The following is a 23,224-nucleotide window of genomic DNA, read 5'->3' on the forward strand; positions in this document are numbered from 1 at the left end:
TATCTTTGTGACCGGGGTTTCTTGATGCCACTTCTGTGCCATTTGCAGGACTGGTTGTGTGTGGTGCAGTTCTTGGACTTGGCTCTGTCTGCACGGTAACCAATGGCTCCCTCAGCGCCTGGGACCAGGAGAGAAAAGCACGGCACCTCATTTTGTATTTGTGGACCCTGAAACTCAGAGGGACAGAGGGACTCGCCAAGCTCGGCAAATGACGGAGCTAATGTTGAAGGCTGCACCTCTTGGTTCCAAATCCAGGCATTCCTGTGCGTTTCAGTTCCATGCCAAGATGGTGGTGGCTGGGGGATGTCTTAGGGGTCACTAGTAAGTAGTCTCTTACAAATGCAACCAGAGAGGGTGCTCTGGGGAGGAAGGCCGGCCAGCCATTTCTCCATCTGTGGCCTGATGCCATGGCCTGTAGAAGTTTCACTTTCAAATAAGATGGGCTCCCTGGTTAGCAGAAAAGGGGATGTGAGGTGGCAGCGGCGGCGGCAGCAGCCACCGCCTTGCTTCCTAAGGGCCTGGCTGTTGTAGCTGGAGAGTCTCCTCCTCCAGTCTGGGAACCTCCTGACTTTGGAAATAGGATCAGCTACTCTCTGTCCAGTCTCTGAAGTCCAGCCCGGATCTATGTTGCCAAACTTCCAGACAAGACAGAGCAAAACAGGGCTCTTGCAAGATGCAAGGCTGGAGTTGCCCGAGCCTTTGATCTGTTGCAGACCCTTTTTCTCATTTCTGCCTAAGTCTTCTTCAGGGTTCAGCTTGGGTATCCCATCTCTAGGAAGCCTTTCACGTTCTCCATGTTGGGAAGGGAGGTTCTGGTACACCATCCTGCTTATCTTTTAATTCATATGTGTTGTTCTGGAGGTTTGCTGCTGTCGTCGTCGTCGTCGTCGTCGTCGTCGTCGTCTTCTTCTTCTTCTTCTTCTTCTTCTTCTTCTTCTTCTTCTTCTTCTTCTTCTTCTTCTTCTTCTTCTTCTTCTTCTCCCTCTCCCTCTCCCTCTCCCTCTTCCTCTTCCTCTTCCTCTTCCTCTTCTTCATCATCATCCTCATCTCCTCCTCCTCTTCCTCTTCTTTTTCCTTTTCCTCTCCTCTTCATCCTCCTCCTCTTCTCCTCCTCCTTCTTCCTCTTCTTCTTCTTTTTAAAAGATTTATTTATTTTATATGAGTACACTGTTGCTATCTTCAGACACACTCTGGCATCGGATCCCATTACAGATGGTTGTGAGCCACCATGTGGTTGCTAGGAATTGAACTCAGGACCTCTGGAAGAGCAGTCAGTACTCATAACTGCTTCTTCTTCTTCTTCTTCTTCTTCTTCTTCTTCTTCTTCTTCTTCTTCTTCTTCTTCTTCTTCTTCTTCTTCTTCTTCTTCTTCTCCTCCTCCTCCTCCTCCTCCTCCTCCTCCTCCTCTTCTTCCTCCTCCTCCTCTCATTCTCCTTCTCTTTCTTCTCCTCTTTCTACTCCTCCTCCTCCCTCTTCTCCTTCGTCTTCTTTTCTTCTTCTCCTCCTCCTCCCTTTTTCCTCCCCTTCTCCTCTCCCTCCTTCTCTCTCTCCTCCTCCACTTCCTCTTCCTCCCCCCTTTCATTTTCTGAGACAGAGTCTCCCTACATAGTCCTAGCTGTCCTGGAACCCATTATATAGCTCAGGCTGCCCTCGAACTGAAGGAGAACAATCTGCCTCTGTCTCTCGCGTGCTGGGATTAAAGATGTGCCCTACCACACACTTCATGCTTGTGATTACTGGCCACAGGTGCTTGATGTTTAGGGTCTGGGCTTCTTCTGCTCCTTTATCGTGACAGCCAGTGGTTTTCCTTTGCAAAGTGAGGGTAGCAGTTCCCCACCAGAGGCTGCTTTTTCTAGAGAGGTTTGCCCCTCTCTCCCTGATCTGCTGGCTCTGCCCTCCATGTCTCTCGTGCACACTCAACCTGCTCACCATCCGGTTCTGAGACCATGGAGGTTCCAAGAGGTGTGGGACATGGCCTCTGCCTTCAAGAGCTCAGAGTATAACAGGAGGCCATGTAGGTAAATTGAAAACCATGGCAGGAGGCTAAAAGGCCTGTGATGATGTGGACACAGAGGCCCAGAAAAGACAGAGGGAGAAGCAACTGACTCTATCCAGAGGGCTAAATAAAGCTCATCAGGAGGTGACATTTAGATCAGAATTTAACAAACAAACTCGCCAAGCTTGGCAAATGGCAGAGAGCTAATGTTGAAGGCTGCACCTCTTGGTTTCAAATCCAGGGATTCCTCTGCGTTTCAGTTCCATGCCAAGATGGTGGTGGCCGGGGGATGTCTTAGGGGTCACTAATTTTCTTAAGGCCTCCAGGGCTAGCCAGTGTCCTAGTCAGAGTCTATACCACACGCCTTAGATGTTCCTGTTCTTCTCCACCCTCTCAGAGCTCAGTGGGTGGGTGGTCCAGTCAGTTTCATCCAGGAGAGAAAGCAGGGAAGAAGCAGTTGTTGACCCTGGGGATGGAGCTTGCCAGGGCCTCCTCAGGACTAGGCTTCAGGAGCCAAGAGGCACATCCGGGCCCCAGCGGTCTCTGCAGCTAACGGCCCTTGGAGTAAGTCTCTCTTTGTCTCTAAGCTTCCATTTCTCTTCTGTGGCTGGAGCAGTGGGAGGGAAGGAGCGGAGCTGCAGAGAGAGCCAACGTTCCTCCTACTTCTAGAAGTCAGCGTGTTTATTTTTCCTGGGATGCGTGGAAACTGACGGACACACATAAATACTCATGCATGCACACGCCTACACAGATGCGCACAGGAGCAAACGTATGCAGAGGCATATAACACATAAACTCGGTGGAGTCGCATCACCGTGCACCGGCCTTCAGGCTTGCAGATGCAGGTGCCAGAAAGCACAGGAGGCAGAGGCACTCCCGGGCTGCCAGAGATTCCCGGGCTGGACTTTGAAGGCCGAACCCACGTAGTCACACTGAAGCCACAATGTGGACCCTAGGCACTCATGCACAGAACATTCTCCTTGGGAATCCAAGACCCCTCCCACTTTTGGGCAGGTGAAGGCAAAGCAGCTGCGGAGCTCTGAGCAGGGGCGGAGCTCTGAGCAGGGGTGGTCCACACGGGTGAAGACTGGGATAAGCTTATCTCCCAGGTTACTGCTGCTGGGGGATGCTGCTTTTTAAAAATAGCTTCTTGCTGTTTCCAGGAAAGCTCTGGGGAGCGAGGATTCCAAAGACGGGATTTGCCCGTTTCCATGCTTGCCTGAGGAGCCCAGCAGCCTGTGGCAGAGGGAGAATGAAGGGTGGCCATGGGCAGGGGTGAGGGGTTGGGCCGTTGCCCACGGAGCTTGTCTTTCTCGCTTGTCTTTCTCGCTTGTCTTTCTCGAAGAAGGCCACCTCACACAGGACCTGATAAACATCTTGACAGCAAACACACCTTGGTGACTCCTGCCTGGCTGGCTAGGCTTCCTGTTTGTGAGCGTCAGTGTTAGCAGGAAAGTGGATGGAGTCACATCTCCCTTCATCTTGACTGTGAGAGTGAATGTGAGAGAGGCCGGCCCATGTCTTCTGCCTGACATCTTCTGCCTGACGGGCCTTACCTACCTGCAGAGTCCCATGGCATCCCCTACCTACCTGCAGAGTCCCATGGCATCCCCGGGGCCTGATACAGTGCCTGATTTCTTACTTATTGCCGCCCCCCCAGCCTCCTTTGTACATGGTCTGTCGCTTGCCCTTCCTGCTCACCTTGTCTCTGTACTGAGTAAGAAGGCACTGCCTCCTTTCATCTCTAGAATCTCAGAGAGCTCAGAGGGACATCAGGCAATCGGGGCGGGTGAGGGGGATCAGTGACCAGATCCCATTAGAGGCAAGAACACTGACATCTTGATGGAGCAGAAACTGGGCCTCGGTGAGGCCCTGGGAAACCAAAATGGGTGGCAGACGGGGGCTAGCCACCACGTTGCCTGCTTTTTCTCACATCATGGTGAATCTTGTGGCCTCAGACTCAGTCTCTTCAAGAACCCCGAGGAGACATTGTCACAGTGGTAAGGGTCCAAGCCTAACTTTGTGAGAACCCTGGGTAGACGCTGTCATGGTGGTGAGGGTCTCGGCTTGCCCCTGGGAGAGCCCTGGGCAGGCACTATATGATGGTAAGGGTCTGCTCCTCTACCTGACTTCTGCCCCCTGTGGTCTTGGGCATGAGAGGTACCTTTTTAGTTTCTTCCTCTGTATTCTGGGCCTCATACTGTTTATATTATAGGGTTATATCAGGGAAAACTAGCAGTGGAAGACACTATAGGTGATAGCCAGATGGAGATCCGGGGTGAGGCGCTATTCCTAGGAAGAGTGTTGGTGAGACCAAGTCCCTATTAGGACTGGACAGTGGAGGCTCAGAGAGAGCATTAAGTTCAGAGGGTGACAAAGTGAGGTCAGAGGGCAGGTGAAGCTCCGGGCCCTCCTAATACCCACCCCATCCTTCAGAGCACAGACAGACTTGTAGCTCAGGTCTGACTCTGACTTACTGTCCCAGCTCCTAGGAGGGGCGGGCAGATCCTCACTTATCCTTAGGAGGGATTGTGACGCCAACACTCATATCCCCACTTGCTAACTGGTCACAAACAGTTGCTGGGACCTCTGGGTCTCAGTCCACACAAGTTGGAGAAGGCAAGGCCCCTTTTCTAGGGCTGTCAAAGCAAGACTGAGACGAGGGATGCACTTTCCAGCTCTGGGACAGACCCGTCTCCATTGCTAGAGCTTACATATCTGACCTTGGCAGGCTAGACCGTCACGTCACGGGGCCTGACACGGCAGGGGGGGGACAGGTCCAAGTCAGCATGATTGTTGGGATGGCCTAGACTTCACTCTCTGCCTGTCAGAGGGGAGGTGCTTCCTGTGGTGATGAATCCCAGCATCTCTAGACAGAAGGCCAGACAGAAGCTGCCTAACATCTGCAGCCTGGTTACACAGACACTGCACAGCGAGGCGGGTGTGACACAAGAGAAGACAAATCACTCTAAAGGAGAAGAGGCCATGGGGTCACTAGGTCTCCAAGGCTCAGAGAGGGGTATATTTCACCCCAAGTTACTCAGCAAGAACAGTAACTAAGCTGGAACTGGGAACACTGGTTTAGAGACCTCATCACTGGAAAAGGCTAAGGTCGTCGACTTCCCATCCCATAGTGGTCTGTCCACACTTCTAGGAACAAGGAGCTCACTATCTCCTGTGGCAGTCTGCATTTCATAACAGCTAGCAAAACATGGAGCTTAAAAAAAAAACAAAAACAAAAAAACAAAAGAAAAACTACTCCCAGTCAGTAAACCTGCTACCCAGATCAACCATCATAGCTCTTGATGCTGACCCTTACAACAGCGCTTGCACGGGCTGAGTCTTTGTTTAACCATATTTGTGTGCCCCCCCACCCCGCTCATAATACAGAGGCTTCCAGACCCTCCCCCACCTGCCGCCGAAGACCACACTTTCTCAGAATGCAGGGCCAGACTTAAAGAGGATAAACCATGGGGCTCCCAGAGGCCGCCTTCCAGCGACTGTTCGATAAATGTATTAACAATTAGGTATTTTTATCAGTGGAAACAAAATTGACTCAGAAATAAACGGGGGGATTTTAAAGGCATTTTCAATTCCAGACTTTCACGGAAGTCAGTTAAGTTGGGGAGCTGGAAAAAAGCATCCAAGGGCTGGGCCGGGGTGGGGAGAAGATGCAGTACTGTGCAGGTTTGGGAAGGTGAGTCTGTCCGTGTCGAAGTGTGAGATTATTAGAGCTAAAATGGCTGTCCTCACTGTAAACCCCACAGGTCAGAACCCTTTGCCTGCCAGCCTGGCCAGCACACATTGGAGCAAAGGCACAGACGTGTGGATAGTTCTGGATGGTTGCTAGTTCACTGTGCACAAGGTCAAATGCATCTGTCTGTCCATTCAGCCTTTAGACTTCGCACGTGTCTCGAGGGAACCTGGTATAATATCACAGTGACGATGTCAACAACTGCAAATTCTGGGCCACTCTGGGCAGCCCAGGTTGCTCTGGGAGTACGAAATGAGTGGCTTGTCTTGCATTCTATGCTGCCGTCCCCCCTTTCTTTGTTAGCAAGGGTACCTCCATTTCTGGGGAGCAGTTTCTCCCTAGTCTCTTTTTGCATGTTTTGGGGGTGCTGAGGCCCAGTCTGGGGTTCCGCTAGAAGAACATGGTTTGAGCAGTCAGTGTAATTCTCCTGCACAGAGCTGTACTGGAGCCCCATACAGCCTGTGGTTCTCATCGTCCTTCCTGAAGTTTCCCCCTCAAGGCTGAGTGCTCCATCAGGACAGGATCAGGCCCCTTCTGTCTCTGAGTCCTCAGAGCCTGACCCACACTGGCACAGGAAGTGCTTCGAAGGCCTTTTGCGTGTCGGTCTCCTTTATCCAGACATCTCTTTAGTTGCTGACATTTCTCTTGTCCCCCACGATTTAAAAGCACTAAATGGAAACTCCCAGAACGAAATATTTCACAAGTTCTAAACCCTGTCCCCTTCCAAGTGATGGGATGGAACCTCAGACCATCCCATGTCCTCTCTCCACAGATATGGATCCCCCTTTTGTTCAGAGTACCAGTGCTGCAGCATCGGGACCACTTTGTTCTCTCTTAGCAACCATTTCAGTCATCAGAGCACCTCGGGCCACATTCTCTGTACTGCCTTCCATCCTGTAGGAATAGGGCCATCCAACATCACAAGAATGGAGCGAGTTTGGGCTTTGGGACCTATCCCCTAAAAGCGTAAGGCCTGGCTGTACATGGAACTTCTGCCTGAGGAGTTACTCTTGCTTAGTCACCAAGTTACCCAGGGGGCTGTGTGTGTGTGTGTGTGTGTGTGTGTGTGTGTGTGTGTGTGTGTGTGTGAAACTTCTTCACTCAAAACAACTTCCAGGGAGAGACCAGTCAACCACTCAATTTCTACCTCGTCCAAGAGAGAGAAGGAAAGGGGGCAGTCACCTCCTTTAGTTTTTTAAGAGCCGAAATTTCACACCAGCTTCATCCGGCAGCTTTTGGAAGTAGGGTTTTCAGGGACGCGTGGGAAATTTCAAGCCATCCCCAACCCAGCATTAACAAAAGTAGATGCAGAAGCAGGGAGGAGGGCATACACCTGGGAGAGCCATGGAGCTGGGGCGATGCTCTTGTCCCATCTTCAACCCTCATCCTAGAAGTATCAGGCCAGAGGAAACAGCCCAGCTAATTGACAACAGAGAACCACAACAGTCTCGTGTTCTACGGCCAAGACACTCCAGACGACAGAAGCAATCAAGATGGGATATCCTGGCTATGCCAACTTCCATGGGGAAGGAAGGAAGAAGAGGCTATTGGTCCCTAGCAATGTAACCGAGATGAGTGTGGGGCCCTGGCTTGTCATCTCTTCTAGTCTTTGGGTGGAAGATGCCTGGTATTTGGGAGCCAGATGATATCCCAGGGGACAGTATTTCCCAGGCAATGGGGGTTAGCTTGAGGGGACTCACAGTCCCACAATTCCCTGCTGGATGGCTCTTGTGTGCTACAGAGAGAGCCCCTTGAACGCTCAGTGTCCTCTGTGTGCCAGGAGTGAGTGAACTTTCCTCTAGGGGACTCTTCTGAGTCTGGTGTGTGTGTGTGTGTGTGTGTATGTGTGTGTTTGTGTGTGTCTATGTATATGTGTGTATGTATATGCATGTATGTGTATGTATGTGTGCATGTATTTGTGTGTATGTATGTATGTGTATATGCATTTATGTGTATGTGTGTATGTGTATATGTGTGCATGTGTATGTGTGCATGTGTGTCTGTGTCTGTGTGTGTGTCTGTGTGTATGCATGTGTGTGTGTATGTATATGTGTGTATGTGTATAAGTGTGTGTGTGTGTGTGTGTGTGTGTGTGTGTGTGGGTGTACAGTGATGGTGCTGGCTTTAATGTCACTTCCTCTCCTCACTCTCCTCTGCTAAGTTCTCCTGGGTGGCTGATCTCATTACCAAGTTCTAGGTCGGTTAAGCCTGCAGGGTCCAAGCTCCTGCCTTCAAATCTCCTTCATCCCACCAGCCACCAGGGCAAGTCCATTCTTGTTTCTGGGTCTCAATTGTGTAGTCTGAGCGACAAGAGTGCAGTGTCCCTTTTCCCCAAGCTATGGCGCGCCTATTTCTTCCCGAGGTAGGATAGTAACGGTGGGTATCTGGCAGCTAGGTAAGCTGACTACCAATTTCGTCCTATTTCTTCACTTTGAGTTAGAGTAATTTCACCTTGTGGCTTACCTCTTGCTGATCAAAGCTCTGACTGGCAGTTAAGTGCCTTTGATTAATAAAAAATGGGGGAAATGAATTAATCATGACTTCAATTCGGCGTGTTTGGGGAACACACTCTTTTAAAAAAGCCAAATCTGCTAAGGCCAGGAGGGGAGACCCTGTATCCTTTGGGGTGAGAGGGTGGGACCTGGAGTAGATGTCCATGGAGTGTCTGGTTGTGGACAGAGGACCCGTGCAACAGAAGGCAGCTGGGGTGCTGCCGCCTGGACAGGAGGCTTGGTCCCTTTAAGGCTCCTCTCCCTCTCTGGAGCCCCAGGCCTGTGTGGAGGAGGGCATGCATTATTGAAAGCACATTTCAATACCTATTCTCCCCCTCCCCCGTGGGTGGCAATCACAGTTTACATAATCGCTCTCTCTGTCCTCCTAGGCAGCTGCTCCCTTCTGGCTGAGTGGTTTGAGGAGGGGAGGGAGGGGAGGGAAGAGTTATTAACTCTATGCCGCCACCTCAAGTCTCAGCCAAGGTGCCTTGTAGTGAGGGGTGACGGCAGAGCTTGACACCACACAGTCCCAGGCTCAACAGTTCCGAGCGACCTCAGTGTACCACTCTGTCCCCTGCCTGTGATCTCGAGTGACTGGATGGCTCCCATCCTAGTATCCTTGTCAATGGCACCACCTCTGTCTGCAGTACAGGACCAGGTCCCCAGCTCCACGTCCATCTACAAACTGCTTGTGCAGCAGCTGTTGACAGGCTCGTAGGCAGTTCAAGCTCAGCCTTCTCCAAAGGGCCCTTTCCCGCTCTCCCCCGAAGCATCACCCCTTACGCTCGTCCTGACCCTGCCTTTTCTCATCCTGCCACTCAGGAAGCCATGAGCTACACATCCACTCCCTCTGGAGCCCCTCAGCCACTGAGCATTTTTGCCACCATTCCCTTACCCATCGCTGTATCCATCCATCTAACCCTCTTCTTCCATCTGTCCGTCTATCCACTCACTATTGACTAAGCGTCTAGCATTTGTCAATGTTGAGAGCACAGTGACAGACAACACAGATGCCGGATCTGTCTTCTCTACGCTTAAAGACAGCACGCAGGTGAGTAGACTATTGGACTAAATGGGAGAGTGTGGGAGAGCGTGGGGAGCCGAGGAGAGGCGCTCAGGCGCTCAGGAGTCTTGGCGGAGAGCGAACACTCGTTCTGAGACAGGGTTCCCTCTGTGTAGCCCTGGCTGTCCTGGAACTCACTCTGTAGACCGGGTTGACTTTGAACTCACAGATCCACTGGCCTCTGCCTCCTGAGTGCTGGGATTATAGGTGTGTGCTACCCCGACAGCCTTGATCGAACACTTTTCTGATGATACCCAAGCAGAATCCCCAGAGTGAGGGAGGGCACCTGCTTCTCTTCCCAGGGCCCCTTGGCTCTACCTCCTAGGACGACATCTCTTTGGCAGGAGTTACCCTGCCTTCCTTTCTTCCTTGTGGTCTTTTTTTTTTTTTTGACCTGGGTGGGAAGATCATGTTGTCACCAGCCTTGGGCGACATAGACCTGGCTGTGGGAATTGGGTTAGGGCTTAGTCTGCTGGCGTTTGACCCAGAACATGCTGGTGCCATGGGAAGCAGAATGCCTATATCCATTGAGGTTCTGGGCTGGCTCAAAGGGTGTTAGACAGCTGGCCAAAGAGTGGGGAGCCCAAGTAGTGACCGGATGGAGACAGGAGGCAGTCCTAAAATCTTCCACCCGCCAGACCTATCTGCTTCTTCCCTTTAAGGCTTCTGTAGTTGAGTTCTGTCACTCACAGTCACAGGAGCCCTCATTAACAAGCGGAAGATCCCCAGGAGCGGCAGGACACATTTCTGCATCCTTTGTCTTATTTGATTTCACAACAGCCCCAGGAGGCTGTTTACCGGTGCTGAGATGAAGCCTTACACAGTCCAATCAGCAGTCCTAGACCTGGTCTTACTCTTCACAGCCCTGACTGTGATTGCTGAGGGGAAGGCAGAGAGGATGCCAGGGAAGGACTTAGATTTGAGAGGAAGGGATGGGAGGAAGGAAAGGGACGGAAGCACCGGGTCTTTGAAAGAACCGCTGTGGCTAGAGGCAAGCCCAGAAGAGAAGATGGATTTGTAAGAGAGTGAGTCAGAACCAGAGAACTGTGGACGCTGAGGGATGGTAACAACATCGAGAATCGCTACATTCTAACCAAATGAGTTTACATCTGAGCAAATGGTATCCAGGAGGGGCCTTACTCCCCACAGTCAACCTGCATTTTGTTGCTTGACCACATTTCAAGATCTGACCTCCTCCAGGAAGCAACCCCTGTGCCCAGTCTCATTTCTGGAGACTCCCCAGTCCTCCTCCCATGACTCCTTTGTAATGCTGGTCACATTGGTCTCTTTGGTTCACCCAGTGTGACTCATCCACCCCTGAGGAAGTCTACGCCTTGCTTGACTCTGATTAGACCCAAGCTCCTAACCCCATGTCTGGCACCCAGTCCCGGCTGAATGTATATTTTTTAAAAAACGGTTTATTTGAAGGAAATGAATTCCAGATAAGGCATAAAATCAGGATATGAGTCTGACAGAGAACATAGGCAGGAAAAGCAGTCACACAGAGACCAAGTCAGCGAAGAATGTAGACGGGGAAGAGGGAGGTCAGGGAAGAGACCCGGAGTGTGGTTGAGGGGGAAGCTCATTGGACTTCTGGGGTTGGTTCTTGGAAAGTGCATCATCCTATTTTGTGGGAGAATCATCTAGAAAGGATCCGGTTTGCCCAGAGTCTCGTAGAATTGGGAAGAATAGTCGTATAGGAGGGGTGGGGAGAAGGCCGTGCAACAAGAGTTCTTGCAATTCCTATCCCTGCCACTGGGGGCGTAAGACGCAAGACAGGTGAAGGATGATACAACCACCAAAGGTGGGAAAGGGCCCCAGCGAGCAGTCAGGTCCCTTGGCACCACTGCATTCTGGGCCTTCCCAGAGAGTCTGTGGTGTGTGTAACCTTCAGTAACTGCGTTTGGGCTCCAGGAAAGGACCCACCTTCACAGGCTGCTGGTCTGCGAATTCTGCCCCTCTGCTCTGGAACCAGATGGCTGACCAACAATCCCTGTCTACCGCAGCTTTTGTCTTTATCCTCTATGATCCTGAGCACCGTCCAAAGTAATTCTATTTATTCTGTCCATCTGCTTGTTTATTGTCTGTCTCTCTCACTGTGAGAGACTTTATGGCAGGGACTCTGTGGGTCTCTTAGTGTCTAGCCTGGCACCTGGAGATGCTCACAGAATGCTGGGCGGATTAGTGAATGGGTGGATGGGTGGGGCGGGGATGGGATGCGCTTGGAGGTGAAGTCAATGAAGCATTTCACCAAGCAGAGCTCCAAAAATAAAGGCATCCGAGCTGTGAGACGAGAACCCTGGAGAAGAGAAAGGCCCTTCCTTCTAGGGCTAATTGTGTGTACAGCAGCTGCTGGGAGACCAGAGACGGGGAGGTCCCGAGAGAGAGATGCAAACCCAACCCCCAGGACACCTGCTCTCTGGCAGAGAGGAAAGCCGCTGAGGGGATGGCTGTCTGCTGCAAAGGCAAAAGGAAAAGGATGCTAATGTCACTACTTAGAGCTGAGGGAGCCCCAACACTGGACTGGGCAGAATGAGGGGCACTGGTCCTAGAAGTTGGGGAGGAGCATGAACCACTCTGTGCCAAGTAACCCCAGGGGGTACTGCTGGGCACTTCTTTTGTTTGCTTGTTTGTGTGTTGAGTCCATCCTCCTTCTTCCCCATACCTCCCACCCCCCGGCACCCATGGGCTCTGAGGAAGACTATTAAAGCAGATAAAAAACCTGAAGCCCAGGGAGCTAAAGGGACCAGGCAAGGTCCTTCCTACAACTGTAGCCTAGTTGGAACTTGAAATGCATGGGTATCCTACATGGCACCAGGGTGGGCTGCTCATCTATGCCAGCATTTTCGGTGTGAGGGGAGCCAAGAAGTGAGAGTGAACAAGTAAAATTAGTGTCCAGCAAAATAGGGGTGAGGATGTTTTTTGGAATTGTCCTTTGTTTTTCTTTTTCTCTTCCAATCCATCCTGGACCTGCCTGTTCTCATCTGAGATAGGTATAAAAAAAGAGAACAGACCCCTGCCCCCTTCCACCTCCACGTTGACTCCATCCCCATCTCCAATTGTGAGGTATTGATAAATCACCAGTACCTGTGAGATGTTGATAACAATTCTCAACCCTTAAGGTGCAGCAAGGATTCAAGGAGGAAGTAGGTGAGGCATACCAACAGCCTAGGAGATGCTGAGTGAATCAGCCAAAGACCGGAGACCACTCCAGCTAGGATGAAATGTGGATCTTGCCCCAGTCCCTCCTGGGGCTTGAACCCTTCGTGAAAGAGGGCAGCAAAAATATAATCTAGCAATCAAAAAGAATCTCAGCTCTCATGGTGAGCGAATGACGTCAGAGACACGAGTTTAATTTTGGCATGATTTCACTGATAGGAAATTCCAAACCAAACCGAGTGCTCCTATGAGGTTAGGTGTTGAGGTGGTAGTTAGGTTAGGTTTCGTGGGGGAAGTGGGGCTGTCTGTGGTAGCTTCTGCGTGTGTTGTGTTGGTACAGTCCCGTATAGAACTCGATGGAACACTTTGCGAATGTAGGAGAGCAGTCAAAATAGCTTCCGGTGTGGAAGGCGTGGTTCCCAGGGAGGCGGGGCTTAAAGACCGGGCCTTGAGAGTTAACCGGGTCTTGAAAGGTAACAGGCTCATGAGAACTCTGTCTGCTCTGGTGGAGTAAGTCACTGATGGTTCAGAGCTGGAGGACACATCTCCTGTGGTGTCCTGGAAAAGTCTGTCCATTCCCTCCTTCCTTGCTTCCTGGCTGCCTGGTGGTGACCAGCTTTTCTTCGGTCTACTTTCTGCCATGGTATTTCTTCTGCATCAAGACTAACGGCAACAGAGCCAATCACCCACGGGACGAAACCTCTGAAACCTTGTTTTAAAAATAAATCTTTCCTACTTAAAAAAAAAAAAAGGAACTGTCTTAGCTTATGTGTATGCATGCACATATGTGTGGTACCCACAGAGGTCAGAGAGGGCATGTACCCCCCAACCCCTGGAACTGGAGTAACAGGCAGTCGTGGGCCTCCATGTAGGTGCTGGGAATCGAATTTGGGTCCTCTGCAAGAGCAGCAATATGTCTTAACCTCTGAGCTACTCTGCAGCGTTTCTTTCCTTTTTCAGCTGATTTCCTTTGCTGTTTATGACAGCAAGGCTAACATTGTTATAGTTCAAGAATTTTTTTTTCCTGAAAAATAATCTAAAAACAAGGATTAAATAAGAATTCCTTCTATGGTTTGGTCTTAGCTTGGGACAGGGTCTCCAGCTTTGCGGCTATTCACATCTTAAACAACAGGGGGCAGTAGGTAGGTCTTCCACCCACCAGGCTGTTCACTACCCTCTGCTTTTGTCTCTCCTCTCCTGAGTATTTCTCCCTGGTGGGCCATATGCTCCCTCTCAAGCTCCGACGGCCCCATCACACACCTCATTTACCTCTGCAGTTCTCATGTGGGTTAATATCGATATCCTGCCAGTTCCCCAACATCAGGACCAGTGACTGATCCTCTTCTATGCCACCATGCTGAACTTGCTGTGTAGGCTAAGATAGCCTTGAATTCAGAGCTCTACCTGCCTTCGCCTCCTGAGTGTTGGATTAAGGGTGTGTTCGACTAGACCCCGTTTAGGAAACCATTATTATTTTAGAGTCCAATTTTCCTTATTAGGGAGCCCATCATTTGATTCATGTAGACCCTTCGCTGTTTTGTGGCACACCTTCTAGAAATTTCCATTTTCTAGGATAAATGACCCTAATTTACATATTTATACCCTGTGCACCACAGCATTCTCTCTCTCTCCCTCTCCTTTCCCCCCCCAACCCCCCTCTCTGTCTCTCTGATGAAACACAAGTGGCTACTTAGCCCTTCTCTTTACCCATTACCTCCACCTTCACCACACTTAGTTCATGAGAACAACTTCTAGAGGCCAAGGTGGTGATTGGTAAGGGGAGAGGGGCAGACTCTTTTTCTTAAACCATATTCCCTATGGACACCCAATCCTTTCATTACATAGGCTAGAGGATTCATAGGGTTCAACACAGAGCAGGCTATTGGAGGTGGGGATGGGAAGCTCTCGTTCCTTTCATCAGAGATATGCAGAAGAGAACTGACTGACTGCACTTGAGAGTTCCTGGTGGGACCCTAGACTCACTGCCTCCAGACCCAATGGAGCAAAGGAAGAGAACTGACCTCAGTGGAGGCCTTATGGTGCACTGGCCCCTTAAGTGCAAAGTCTCGTGGATGTCAGAGATTGTTCTCCAGCTCTTCCTACCTTTTAGGACACCCTGCGTCAAATGTGCAAATGAAGAGTTGCTCCCACATCGTGACTATGAGGAGTCCATTGCTGTGTGAGGATATTGGGTCCTGCCTGAGACACTCTGGGAGTCTAAGGTCACCTCTGGACACCCCAGACACTGGTTGCAGGTCATGGTCCTTGTACAGGATGCAGGCTCAATGAATATATGCTTTCACCAATTTCTCCATCTTGAATAGCCAGGAGGCTAATGAGACTACTTCTGGCCAGTGGCTGAGATGAGAATCAATGGCTATGACTTCCAGGCTGAGGTGTTTAAAAACAGGAGGGTCCTCCACGTCTTCCTTCCCCTGCTGCGTATGATGAAGCCAGTCTGCTTCCCAGAGTTGCCACATGGAAGGAAACTCTCCTTGTTTCACAGGTGATGTCAGGTGAGAGAGAAATGACCACTACTGTGTCAAGCCACTTACAACTGGCCTTTACTGTCACCTTACTGTCACCACGGTATGTCCTAGCCACTGTCCACAGTAGCCCCTCCTCTGTCACTGCCACAATACCATGTCAAGCATACTGTGCTAGCTTCTCTATAACCCAGCAGAGTGACTCCTAGGAGCCTGAAGCCCAAGGGAAGCCGACAAGAACCAACGAGTGTTTAGAGCAGAGAGGGTCGGTATTGTGACAGGACTGGAAAGGGTCCTGTGCATGTCCAAAGAAGGGCGACAAGGCAGAGGGAGGGAAAGATTATGGAAGACTTTCTACAGGAAGTGATATTTTAGCCGAGTTAGAGTGGACAAACAAGTAAATGTAGCAGTGACCATCTGAGACATATTGTTCAATCAGCACAACATTAATATTTTTTGTTAATTGATAACATTTAAGAACAAATTTCTTGTAGAAGTCTGGATTTGACATTTTGCTGTAAAATGAATATAATAAAATCAAAACTGAATCAAAACAAAACTTGATTTCCTGGTTCTCAAGTGTCAACTCTGAATGAGACAGTGTCAAAAGACTGGTCACGCCATTTGGATTTCCTCAGTCACGTGCATCTTAGACCTTCAGCAGTGGGGTCGAGAGCCACTGGTTCAACTTCCTTATCTTCCCTAGATCTCTAGTCTAGAAGATACTGGAAGCCTGAGGGGGTCAGGAGCCTATGCACTGGCCCCTGATTGGAACGGTGACCATGGTGTAAGCCAAAGTGATTGAAAGGAGACCCCAGGAACTGTCCCTGAGAGTCAGGCTCAGAGAATCACATTGTTGGGGCTCCCTTGGCTCTTCAGAAGGGACCACTACTGGCTTGGGCTTTCTGGAGCACCTCCTTCCTTCCTTTGGTCTCAGCCTTTCCTCAGTGTGAGTGCTGCATGTTGTCTGACCTAGCTTTCACGATTTCTCCTGGCCAGGTGTACACAGCCACGCCCACTGCGCTCCCCTGAGACTGAGACTCTCAGGCTCATCTGTGACTGATGTATCCCATGGGAGACCTCAAAGTTGCCATCTCAGCTCCTCTTCCAGAGCGCCGATGTTTCTTTGACGTCTAATCTTGCTGGGCCTGGCAGCTAGTCCTCCCTCTGAGTCCACAGGCATCTAATGACATCTGGGAATCCCCTTTATAAAGACCAGCACACCTTGTATCTGATACTTATTGTCAACATAGCTGAGTTTATATAAGACCCTTCGGGGGCTGATGTGAATGGTTTGGGGTCCTTCTTCAGAATGCTAAGCTGACTCAGGCTACCTTTTCCTGACCTCCAGCTCCCTCCTAGGGGAACCTTCCAGTCATTCTTTTTAAGATCAGCCTTGCTAGATATCAGTGGCCTGAGAGCTGTTCCAGGCAGCCCTAACTTCTAGCCATGGTCCAGGCCCTACCAACTTTCAGCCAAGCCACTGTCTTGGTCCTTAGACCTCTGGCTCAATCATGAAACTCTAGAAGCTCACTTCCCCAGCGATATTCCTCCTTCTCAGGAGCCTGCATGACTCCCTCCAGGAGATGCCCCGAAAGAATGGCAGTGTGCTAGTGAGAGACATCCCTGCCTGTGGGCTAGCACGGGCTCTGAGCAAAGGGACTACTACAGTGTTCCTGTTCCATTAGTGTTTCCTCAGTCAAGGGCTGTCTTCATCTTTCTGACTCCTGTACATTTAGCTTATAGTGCCCCACAGTTTGTACCTATCAAGAAGATTTGCTTCACCATATCATCTTTAATATAGATGCTTTTAAAAAAGGAACACGAGAGGGCCGAGAGAGATGGCTCAGTGGTTAAAAAGCACTGGCTGCAATTCCAGGGGACTCAGGTTCAATTCCTAGCACCCACGAGACAGCTCGCAACTGTCTGTCACTCCAGTTCCTGGGGATCTGACATTCTCACACAGCGGTACACACAGGCAAAAACACCAATGCACATAAAATAAAATGAAAAATATCATTAAAAAAAAAGAAACACAACCAACAATCCTGTATAGACCCTTCTTGATTTACGATGGGGTCATATCCTGATAAATGTATTGTAAATTGAGAATATTGGAAGTAGAATCACATTTAAACACCTTCTTTATGGAGTGCCTCAGCTTGGCACTGCAGATCATGGTGGAGTATTGTGTTGCTCTTTGTAACTGGGTGGCTGACTAGGGCCTGGGCTCTCCGCCAGTCGGGCATTGCTGGAGACAGGCTCACACAGCATACTGACAGCCCAGGAAAAGATCACAGTTCAAGATTCCAAGTATTATTGTGTGTGTGTGTGTGTGTGTGTGTGTGTGTGTGTGTGTCCTTGTGTGTATGTGCTAGACGACAACTTGGGTGTGGCTCCTTAGATAGTGTCTGCATTTTAAAAGAATTGCTTTCATTTATTTATTTTCATCTTTGTTCATTCGTGTGCTTGTGTGGAGGTCACAGGGACCCTTAGGAGTTGGTTCTCTCTTTCTACCATATAGGTTTTGGAGACTAAGCACAGGCTGTGAGGCATGGAGCCTGGATGCTTCAGCCATCAAACTGGCCCCAAAGATGTAGTCTAGGCCAACCTCAAAGTCAAGCTCCTCTGGCCCCTGCTCCATTACCATGCTCTCCCAGTGTGTGTCACCGCAACTGGCTTTTTTGTTTTTTAATATCTTTTTTTCTTTAGCCTAGGACTGGGCACTTGCTTTGCTTCAGTGAGCGAGCTTGGCTTCAGGTCCACATCCATAAGAAAGTTGGAGCGAAGAGAAGGAAATAGGATCTCCAAGTTTTGACCATGATTGATGTTTTATGTAGATTATCCCCCAGCTTTGTTCACTTCCTACCTCCACGATTTCTACCCTACGAGTACTATTCATTTACTTGGCAATTCTCTTTACACTGATTTGCCTTTTTAAAGAATGCACAATTTTATCCTCAAAGAAAGTGCTACATTATTTCCATAAATTGGAGTTTGATAACATGGCTTCCACATTTCTAATATGCATCGATTGTGAGCTGTTATAAGAACAGACGTGACTCTGTGTACCACGCAAAGTCATCTGGCCTGGCATCAATCCTGTGCGTGCCAGCCTTCAGGAAGCTGCATCTCAGCTAAGACAGCACACACTCCTGGGAGACTGCTCTGCAGACAAGAATAAGAAGCTCAAAAGCTTCCTTCCCGAAGTCCCAGAGGTCGGGTAGGTGAGGGATGTCTACTTCTGGGTGTTTAAGCCTTTTCAACTCCAGTGCCTTTCAAATATGTGCCTTTTAAGTCCAAGGACTCCTTTAAAAACAAAACTCTATACGAGAGTCCAGTATATAAAACAGTGAAAGCAGATTTGTGATTAAAATGGGGCTGGGAATCCAGGGCTGCTTTTGGGGGGTTTCCCTTCCACCAACGTTGTCCTACTAATATCTTCTGAGACCCCTTCCCAGAAGCCTGTGACTCACAGAGACATCAACAAACCCATAGTCTATTACTGTCCCTCGGTCCTATATTAACTTCAACTTTCTCTGTAGACTCCTGAGGGTCTGTGCTGTCCTTCCTGGTTGGGCCTCTCTGCCTTTGGACTTTGGCCACCTTGATATTTTGAAATGTTTTGTCTTGCCATCTTGAAAGATTCTGTTGGCTCTCTAAGCTTTGCTCTGACCTCATCGCTCATCCATCAGTTACTGATATAGCAGTGCCTGGTGCATTAGAGGGCACAGAGGGGGTGGGGAAAACTAGAAGATCGTTTCTCTCATGGGGTGGGAGACAGACACAGACATGCCCAGAATGCAATGAAAGTCCCCTGCTCACCCAAAACTCATCTGTTCCCCGTTCCCCAGATGCCTGTCTCTCTCAGGGCCCTGGTTGCATTCTGGGTAGCAACTGAGCCAGTTAAAGTCCCTCTGGGATGCTGGGTGCCATCCACGCCGTGATGCCAGAGGCTAAGCCCATCCCCACCATGGTCTTGAGACATCGTTCCTTTCAGCAATGTCTCTCACACTCTGGAGTCAGAGTCACAGCTCACATTTTCATCCCGAGTATACCAGCAATTGCCTGACTCCTGACCTTGGCCTGCTTTCTCCTCTCATCACTGAGTTTGTTTGATCCCTCACTAGGAGGTCCTGATCCCTCTGAAGGCGGGGGGGGGGGGCTCCTAAAGGGAGCTTGGCCCAATAAGACAGGAACCTGTTGGACAGAATTTCATTAAGTTGTAAATATTTCTAATGATAGTCCACCTCACCGTACCCTCAACCATACCAACACTACTACACACTTCTCTTAGTCTTGAGTATGGCCTGGTCCTTTTTGAGATACCCTGAAATATCCTTAGAACATCATCTTGGGAGTCTTCCTCGTGCTATAAGGCTAGATCTCAGCCCAGCACAAGTTCTAGAAAGGCTTGTCTTGGTGGGCCTTACACATTATTAAGTTCAATATTGCACAAGTCACAGTTGCCAAGTCAATTAAATAACTCTGTTCGCTAGCTGGGGCCACTTGCTGCTTATTCACACTAAGCCAGACTGTTATCAAGACAGAGAGAGAGTCCAGCAGCGAACTGGATATGCTCTTGACTCTCCGGAGCATTTTCGCTTTGCATCAAGATTCCAGTCATGGGGTTGGGGATTTAGCTCAGTGGTAAAGTGCTTGCCTAGCAAGCGCAAGGCCCTGGGTTCGATCCTCAGCTCCGAAAAAAAGAAAAAGAAAAAGAAAAAAAAAGATTCCAGTTGCAACATTCCCTGAGCACAACACTTCCCTTGTGTGAAGGGCTGGAGAGGGGATCCTATGCTTCTGACCTTCTTCCTAAGGTTTGCTGTAGCAGTCTGAATGCTGGCACCTAGCAGTGGAACCTTTAGGAGATGGGGCCTCCCTGGTGGAAGGTCCCTGTGTGTGTGTGATAGGTCCCCCTCCAACTCCCAGACTTCACCAGGTGCACAGCTGTCATCCCACATGCCTGCTTCTGAAGTGGCTGGCAGGAGTTCTATGAGAGTGACTATTACCCCTCTCAGCCACCTCCTGGATTGAGCACCTCAGATGGCAGAGCTGGCTTGCCCCTCCCCCTGTAGGATCCGCTGTGGAAGGGTCTTGAGTCCTTCAGTCCCAGTCAGTTGTTTATGTACCCACAAGACTTCACAAAGCACCCAGTACAGACCCGCTCGGTATACAGACATTGTTTCATTATCCCCCACCTCTGTGACAATTAAATTGTCTAGGTCTCTGGGTAATCAATATAAATCTAGAGACCTTTAAGTGGCCAGCTAGAATGTAACTCAGTCCCAGACGCCAGAGCCATGCTCTTTGTGTCTCTCGCTGCTGTCTGTTAGAACAACTGGATATATTGTGGTCCCCAGTGCTTAAAGAGACACATTGTATATGGAGCAAAAAACGAGAGGATTAATGGTATTTTATGGAAGGGCTGAATCCCACCTGACTAGTTTATTAGAATTCTTCGAGAAGTGAACTATATAGGGAGATAAATGGTGACGTTCACAAAAAGCCTTTGTTAAGTTTCCATCCCAAAGCCTATTAATAAAATTGATTCATTATAGAATTGGGCAGAAGTGGGTGGCAAGTAGGAGGGAGCCTATTTTTACATGGATAGAGCACTGGCACAGAGACAAGAAGGAAGGGGGAGATAACGGAGGACTAGCGTTCTCCAGGAATTGCTACTGAGTTAGGTTTGACATAGCTCAGTCTACGGGCATTGAACACACAGTGTGTGCGAGCCCTGATCCAAACACTAGGCAGTTCAACTAAGGGAGATTCTGCTCAGCTCAGTGCTTAGAGGATCCAGGGGAGGCAGTGCTGAGAGGCCCCCATGTCGCCGGGACAGGATGCTCCTCAGGGGAACCATAGAAGGTGGTGAGGGAGCAAAGACCTCCAGGCTGTGGTCAACAGGCTGCTGGTAGTATCAGTTCTGTTACAGACTCTCTGTGGAACACTGGGTAGGTCCCTAACTCTCCTCAGTCAGTCTCTCTCTCTCTCTCTCTCTCTCTCTCTCTCTCTCTCTCTCTCTCTCTCCCCCCCCCCCCCCTATACAGTGACATGTTAGCTCTGATGGACCAGGAAGGTGGAATGCTCTGGGTGGAGAACACTGGCTTGAAACAGGAAACACCAAAGGGAAAGTCTCCGTTTTTCATAACCGAATTGCCCCCTCTGTGTCTGTTCCATGATGGGATTTCTATCCCTCGCCCCTCCCCCAACTATGAGGCAGAGAGCCATGAGGCTGTGGTGCTGGGGCTCAGAGCCCAGCCTGGGATTCCTCAGTTGTCTGTGAATGACTCAGTGTCATAAATAGCTCCCATCTGGATGAGCCACGGTATCTATAGCTTTCCAGCGAACCCTGTAACCACACACACTCTTTCTGTGCAAATATGTGGATCACTGTATGCTAAATATGAGGTGGCCTGGAGTCGGTTCCTCCTCTTAAAAGACTATTTGCTGGGAAACTCGAGGCTGTTTATTTAAAGAAGCAAGTTTACAACTATGCACATGGGATTAGTGATAGTGGGTGGTGGGAAGAGACACCGTGGATGGAAGGATGCTGGCGGTGGGGGAGGTGGAGCTTGGCCTGCCACCCTGCAGGAGATGAGGTCAGCTGCCCCATCCCTGGTCCTTCTGTCTTTGCAGAAGCAGGCAATGGACACCACTACTGAGATGTGGGGATGAAGACCGAGAGGAGGAGGGAGAGGAGGAGGGTACTGTAACTCAGCAGACAGAGCAAAGAGCTGATGGTGACTCAGCCCCACCTTCATTTCACCACACAAGGTTCATGAATTGCCTAGTTCATCTGTTAAACACTGACCAAGTCCCCGTGTGCACTGGCTCCTGGACCACAGACAAGAAGAGTAGATTGGAACTCAGCCTTAGTCGCCTGCCAGTCCTGTGCACTGGACTGTTTTCTAAGATTCAGTCTTCTCATCTGAAACTAGGGAGAACGCCCACCTCGGGCTTTGAGAGGAAGCACTTGATAAGATAACGCACCGAAGATGAAGCCTGAACCATGGCACCATCCGCCTGACCGAATCATCTCACTCTGGCTTAGAAGAGAAGGAAAAACCCCCTTGATCTTATTCCCGGGCAAGAGGCTCCCTGAATGCTACCCACGGTTATGACCTTGGGTAGTGTCCTTACCTGTGCTTCCTGGATGAGCCGGGATGCAGGATCCTCAGGCACCAAGCAGGGTAGATAGCATGTCAGAGATGCTTGACTTCCTAGAGAAGGAGAGGATTTGGAGCTGAGAGTATAGCTAGGGATTGGGCTTCCTAAGTGAACGTGACATCCAGTGTCCTCGGTCACTATGGTCTCCAGCCAAGGCTACGGCTTTTTTCTGGTTCTAACAAAGGGCTGAGTAGGATGGGCCTCTGTCTGGCATCAGATCAAACTCCTGGCGCCTTCTCTACTTGACCTGCTAGCAGTTGCCCATCTTGTTTACTGGCTCAGGAAACGCCTGGATGGTGCCACCAGGGTGTCTGGTGTCCACAGATACATTTTGTTGTCGATCATGTCTGGTTTCCGGTTCTGGCTTTGGGGATATCTCCTGCATCTCTCTGAGTCTCTGCTTCCTCGTCTGTATAATGGGGCTTTGATGGTGCCTACCTCCTGTGTGTAAACTGGACCCTGGCTACAAAGGCACACAGATGAGAGCCCCTCAAACCCTAGTTACTTCCCTCCCTTTAGTCCTGGCAGTGCCAATCTTGCCGTAAGATGCCAGTGTTGGCTCATCTGTGTCTGTTTCCCGGCCTTTCACAAGGTCTGGCAATGTCAGCGTCCCGCCAGTGTTTGCTGACTGAGCCTGCTCCCATGGTCTGGTGGACCTGTCTTGACACACTGAGGATTAGAGAGGTTCAATTTAACGGAGAGCGGAGGTGGGAAGGCAGTTGGCACGATGGCCCAGGTCACATGGAGGTATGCATGGAGCTCTGATCCCAAATCACAGTCCCTGAACTGTCTATCCAGCTGCTGAACTCAGGGCCTGGTGGGCCTCTTCTTGGCTGACAGCCAGAGGTGTTGAGGGGCCCGCAACATCTGTGTACCCACTTCCTCCCATCGTAACCTGTTCTTTCCCCCTGGACTCTTCCTGTCCTCTTTCCAGTAACAGTCTTACTTCAGGTGCAACTATCATTTAACGAAGTGGGATCTGAGGTTCAGAAGGATGAGGGGCTGCCCAGCTCACAGAGGTGCACTGTGTGGTGAGACAGGGGATCCCACAGAGAGGACTCTAGATCCTTTGTTTCCGTTAGTCTGTCCTTAGCTCTACTG

General features: G+C 50.0%; 1 protein-coding gene across 3 annotated transcripts in view; it reads right to left on the reverse strand.

Moving 5' to 3' along the window:
• The window catches only part of Cplx2 (complexin 2), a 73,117-nt gene that overhangs the window by 40,817 nt on the left and 9,076 nt on the right, over positions 1 to 23,224 (reverse strand). For 2 of the 3 annotated variants that reach the window (XM_087589694.1, XM_087589693.1), the window contains exon 2: positions 22,097 to 22,176. The exons of the other annotated variant lie outside the window; for it this stretch is intronic. The gene's annotated coding sequence lies outside the window, so the exon portion shown is untranslated. The remainder of the gene's footprint in view (positions 1 to 22,096; positions 22,177 to 23,224) is intronic. 3 annotated transcript variants of the gene reach the window in all.

This window comes from Rattus norvegicus, chromosome 17 (genome assembly GCF_021556685.1).
Source record: "Rattus norvegicus strain SHRSP/BbbUtx chromosome 17, alternate assembly SHRSP_T2T, whole genome shotgun sequence".
Lineage (NCBI taxonomy): Eukaryota > Metazoa > Chordata > Mammalia > Rodentia > Muridae > Rattus > Rattus norvegicus.